A 6,000-nucleotide genomic window follows, 5' to 3' on the forward strand; every position below is an offset into this window, starting at 1 on the left:
GTTATTAACATTTATAAATATGAAGCTGATGACAGCTGAATAGTTTGCAAAAATTGCAAAGCCAATTAGAGGCAGAACTTAGAAGGGAGCAGGCTTCCTGACACCTAGTTTACTATTATTTCATGTTATGCCATTCTAACTTGGGGGTTTCTTTTATCAAAGTAAAACTTTGGTTTGGTAATTGCATGTCCCAGTACTTGTCAGTAGGTCTGCAATAATTTGGATGGGATGGGGGTTGGATAGGAAGTGAAAAGTAGTGAAATATATTTTTGAACTTTAAAAAAATGCATCTTACCATTGATTATTTCCTCCCTTTAAAGGACAACAGAATGAAGCAAAGAAGTAAATGCAATATGGACAGAGACCATAATACAAAGGATGAGTAAGGAATCTCACTGCATGCACACACACACACACACACACTCTCTCTCTCTCTCTCTCTCTCTCTCTCTCACATACAATGAGAACAGGGTGGACCATTTCATCTAAGAGCACAAGACTGCCATTTGCCCCCTTTCCTGACTAAGGGTCTGTGCACAATGTAGGGGCTTCTTATAGGCCCAGACATCAGTCTATATCCCAGGTGAGTTTTCTCTTTTTGCCAAGAAAAATAGTCATTTCCTTCACATTCAAACTTGCTGTTAACACATTGTCATTATCATCAACCATAAACATTTCTTGCAGGAAGACAGAAGATTCTCAGCTGTGGCAGATTCTCAGCTGGTAGCAGGGGAAATATAATTTAGTTGGGAAGCCTCAGACAGAAACATAAAAGAGAAATCAATCATACCAGGTAGGTGTCTTATATGCAGTGCAGACCATAAATGCTACCTAGGTTGTGTGGAAATACCTCAGCCTTGGGCAAGACATTATAATTTTCACAGAGGAGAAAAGTGAGTCTCAGAGGAGTTCATTTTCATGTTGGTGGTAAAGCTCAGATTCAAACTGAGGTCCAACGGGTCACAAAGTATTTGCCTTTGAACCACACCCTCTCCCCCTATAAATACCAGCTTTGCTTCCTTCTGCCAAGAAAGCTAGGGCTTGGAAAGTGAGGAGCATAAGAACCTTTGTCCGACTTGACCAGACACATCACAGGAGGAAGGAACTTCCCTAGCACTCATGCCTCATGATACCTGCTTTAGACTTCCCTGCAACATTGGCAAACCATTTACCTCCAGGTGAAGAGAAGGTTGTTGACTCAGTCATGTCCTGCATGTACACCTTAAATCCCAGTTGCCTGAGGAAGCATTTCTGTCAGATGTACTTTCACCTCATTTAGGGCCAGATGGCATACTCTCTGGGACTTGCACAGAACAGGCCTTCAATAAATGCTTGATTGCTAGTACTGACTCACGCTTGTGGAAGCAAACACGGTAAGGTCCAGGAGAAGCCTACATCATAGTCTGTAATATCTAGTACATGCAGCTTCACTTTGCTTGTCTTCAGAACATTCTACATTTGGTACTTTTGGGGTTGGTATTCTTTGATAAGGAGAAATTAAGTAGCTATCTTCATTGCATGTAGAACTCTATTTACCTGCACAGCATTACCTTTTCTATATTTATAGGAAAGTTCAGGCATGAAAAAAATGTTTTGAAACTACTGTCATAATGTTTTGACTCTGGATGATTAGCCCTCTGAAAAGAATGAATTGTTATTTTGTTTATAGGTTTGAAATTAGTAAACAGTATAATGAGCTCATGAACAGTAAGCTGCCCTAATAGATGTAGAAAATCAAGAACTAAAGATTTCACATCTGTGTTTTAGACGACATATATTAGGAGGAATGGCAAGAATGTGGAACTAGGGCATATTGGTTAGGGCAGGGAACAGTGAGACCCTACAGTGGGTGAGAAACAGCTGCAATAGACAAAAAATAATTCAGGGCGAAGGGGCATAAGGTGTGTTTTCAAATATAGCATGTAAAGGGAAAAGAGATAAGATTCATAGTGTGTGTTGCTCCAGCAACTGAACTGTAGGCCAATGGGTGGAAGAAAATGTTGATTCAGTTCAAGACAGAACCAGATACATTATATCTTGCTTTCTGGCTGGCCAGTCCATTCTGGAAATCTTGCCATTTGATTATTCCAAGAAGAGGTGGACTGGCCCATTTACAGGGAGGGATACTGAAGTGGAAGTTCATGTACTGGATAGGGAGTTACCCCTAAAGTTTATTATCATAATAATCACCCATTTTATTGAGCACATTATTTATAGTATATCTTCCAGGTTGAAAAAAATCATTTGCCAAAAGCACATCCTATATTGCCTTGTTTACACAATTAGTAGAAGGCTGTGTCCAATCTTATCAAACTTCAATTGCTATCAATTCAAGATTCAGATAATGATTAGATGAATTGAATACTAATGTTCTTTAAATCACTACCACAGAGATTACAGGGTTATTAAAATTAAAAAGTGACGGTTTGTATGGACATATGTGGAGACACTAAGAAAAAGAGGTTATTTTCATTCCTGACATATATTTTTAAAAGTTGTTCTCTAAAGTACACCAAATCTCCATAGTTGCAATTTACCAGTGAAGTGACCAGAGAAGCTTAATCTTCAGGTTAGCAGATTTAAATAATGTAGCCCATGCCTTTTTTCCTGAGGTAGACAATTTGCTTCCACATTCTCACTGTACCATTCAGATCTATCTTTACATTAACAATGCTTACCAGGGAGCTGAAAAGGCTCGCCAAGTTGGACTGACTTCAAGATTTGTTTCTGTGCTGGGGTGGTTCATGCCCTTGGTAGAAGCAGGCTGCAACTGGTGTTCCATGTATTACATAAACACTATGTGCTATAACTATGTCCTGAGCTAACAAGATACTCGATGTGACAGTCCCATAGGTTACCAAGCACCGCAAACCTCCATTAACACAGGCATCAGAGATAGCATAGAGAGGGCGTCTAGCAACCATTTTAAGTGGTTTATGATGTGGAGCCTGCTGTTAAAAAAAGCAATAATCAGAAACACAGCCCCAAACTCTGCCTAGAACAAATATTTGCAAGGCAGGGTTATGCTCTATTTTTTAAAAAAAATGTCCTCGTGTCGTCACTTTGTCATTGCATTTATAGACTTCCATTTTACATCTTTGCGCATTAAGTGTTGGCTTTCATTGGCATTCAGGAGAACAAAACTTTAATTTCTGTGATATATTTACACCAAATGAAAAGGTGAATGTGACTCACCAACTTTCCTTAGACTAATGTGAAGCAAAAGTTTGTAAGGGTGGAAGAAGGAGATAAGGGATGGGACATGCTTTAGGTACAAATCGTATTTTCCAAAGGTCTCTAGGCTAAAACACATCCTTCCAATTCCATCTAAAGTTCCAAAGAAGGGAAACCATAAATAACTGGAGAACCTCTTTGACATCTGAGAACACTGAGCTTTACTTTTCTCAAAAGGAAACAGAATCCCCAATCACAGAAAATGTGGAACCAACAACTCTGTCTACTAACCATTTTATTTCATTTCTATCATGCATTTTAATTTCTAGAAATGTTTCAATACTAGTTACTCCAAGATCTGTAACTTAGCACCCAAGAGAAAAAAGACTTCCATGGTGACCCACATGGAAAATAGCCTACAGTACCAACTGTTCAGGGCACAGAGCTGCCACAACATCTGTGAGAAAAAAGGTGAGTGCCTTCTCAGGCGCACACACCGGGGGTTAAAGGTAAACAAACACCCCAGAGATCAGCTAGTCTCTGGACTGTGGACAGCAGCGCCCCGAGAATTTCAGATCCGCAGCTCCAACCTGGGCTCGGGTCTCGGGCACTGTACCCACACATACACACATCTCCCATAACCCTTGTCCTTCTCTGCAGGTCTCCTGAGAGCTCCAGAAACCTTCACCTCCAGCCCTCAGCCCCTCAAACGCAAACGGTTTAATGTTTGAAAGTGCGTGGTACTTAAATCCTATGCAGAACTCCTGCGCCTTCCTAATCCTCTGGTCTCCCGTTACCTTTCCCTGTCCCTTCCAAGGTCTCCAGGCGGCACAAACAGGCGGGCGGCACCTCTCCGGCCTCCTCCTCCCCCGCTGCACACCCTACTGGCTCAGGCGCCGACACGCCTCCCCAAGCGCACACAGGCGCGCACAACACACAGCGCGCACGTACACCCACCCATTCAGCACACATATACCGCGCCAGGCCACAAGCTCCCGCAGCCGTGTCCCGACCGGCGTCCCCATCCCAACCCCCGGGTTATATATAAAGCCATCACCCCAAAATAGACTTCCCCACGCACTCGCAAGTGGGTGACCCTGCCCTGCAGCCTCTGCGCGGCACCAACGCTCTCTCCCCAGGCACGCCGCTACCCCACTCACCCGCAGCTCTCATACCTCGGGCAGTCCTGTCAAAACTTTGAGCCTGGTTGATTTCATAACTACAAGTGTGTCCAGGGAGAGCTCGGCTCGCCACGATTTCCACCCACCCCAGTTCATAGGGACTGGTGACCGTGACTCTACTGACCCCAGCTCCCCGGGTGCCAATGAACCGCTGCAGCCTGCACACACGCGCAAAGGGCGGTGCGCTTTGGAAAGAAGAGCGCGGAGTGGACGCGCACAGCCGGACCGCCTCCCCTCTCCTCCGGTCCGCTTGCCAGGGACTTCTCCCGGCTCAGCAGCGGCAGCCTCAGCAGTTCCTGCCCCAGCCCGACTGACGATGTCAAACACAAACACTCGCAAAACTTTTACGACAAAACTGGCTTCGGAGGAAGCCCCTCCAGGCACCGCCAACACGGGTACGAGCAGGCACCAGCGTGAGATGATTCTCGGACGACCCCAACTCCCTAACGCCCCCCACCAACTTCCAGACAGACAGACAGATACACGCGCGCGCGCGCGCGCGCGCGTCCACAGCGTGGATCGGGTTACAACAGCCCACCGCAGAAAACAATTTCCTGGCGGGGAGAAGGGGAGTACAACCACCTCCCAAGTCACTCGGAAAACAATTATCCATGTAAATAAGAAAGATCCCCACTTTCATAAACAACTGGTGTCCCTGGGTCCACTTCCAGGCCCCCTGGCACAACAGGGGGAAAATAAGAGCCCGACTCCCGGTGCCCCCTTCCAGTACCTCCGATCCTTGCCTCCGGAGAGAGAGCACGGGTTTGCGTCCGCGCCGGGGCCGAGGGCGCGGGGGCCCTCCGGCCTGCGTGGCCCCAGCCTGGGGTCCCCGCCGCCGCCTCGGCTCAGCAGCAGCCGCCGCTGCCGCCGCTGCAGCCGCCGCCACCGCCGCCGCTCCTTAGACCGCCTCCTCTTCCCATGGCTGCGCCCTGCTTGGCAGCTCGCGGGCTGTCAGGCTCGGGGAGGGGAGGGGGTGGGGTGAAACGGGAAAGGAAGATGGGAGGGGATGGGTGGGAAAAGGCGGCCGTCGTTCACCGGGGGTCACGCCGGGCCCGGCCCGCGGTTCCCCAGTCCTGGGTTGCCGAAAAGAGGGGAAGCGGGAGTTCAGGGAGGCCGGTTCGAGACCCGCTGCGGAGACGCAGAGCGGCGTCCGGGCCACGCATTCCGAGGAGCTGGGATGAAGCGTTCCCGGGAGAGGAGTTGGAGTTGGTGCGTGTCACTCATCTGGGCTGCGCGGCTCCTCCTAGAGGAAAATATTGGTAGTTGCAGGACACTTCCTTCCTCTCCGCCCACCCGTTCCCAAAGAGAAGGCAGAACCTAGAAGAGGGTAAGTGCAATCACAACTTCAAAGGAATGCTACAGAAAAGTTAGCTGTCTGCAGGCAAGATTTAAGAAAGAAAAAAAAATGAGCAAGACAGCTTGGAGAACGTGATTAGACAACCAAACGTTGCCTCTCTCCACCTGCAACCAATTTCCAAACTCCTGCTCACTGGGGCATAACAGTTAAAAGATAGTTAAAAGTAGGAAGGACCTTGTGGAAGTTAAAAAACGGAGACAGATGAAGTAATTTAACAAGGACACAGGGCATGTTAGAAGAGACATATGTCCAGAAGCCAGAACATAGGGGGGCAGGGTGTCTAGGCAC

General features: G+C 47.3%; 1 protein-coding gene across 2 annotated transcripts in view; it reads right to left on the minus strand.

The window, feature by feature from the left end:
* The window catches only part of GHR (growth hormone receptor), a 251,391-nt gene extending 245,871 nt beyond the window's left edge, over positions 1–5,520 (minus strand). The window contains exon 1 of one of the 2 annotated variants that reach the window (XM_036910891.2): positions 5,086–5,520. The gene's annotated coding sequence lies outside the window, so the exon portion shown is untranslated. Of the gene's footprint in view, positions 1–4,349; positions 4,569–5,085 lie in introns of those variants that run through there. The other variant, XM_036910895.2, reaches the window with a different exon arrangement.
* Positions 5,521–6,000: the final 480 nt, after the last annotated feature.

Source organism: Manis pentadactyla, chromosome 2 (assembly GCF_030020395.1).
Source record: "Manis pentadactyla isolate mManPen7 chromosome 2, mManPen7.hap1, whole genome shotgun sequence".
Lineage (NCBI taxonomy): Eukaryota > Metazoa > Chordata > Mammalia > Pholidota > Manidae > Manis > Manis pentadactyla.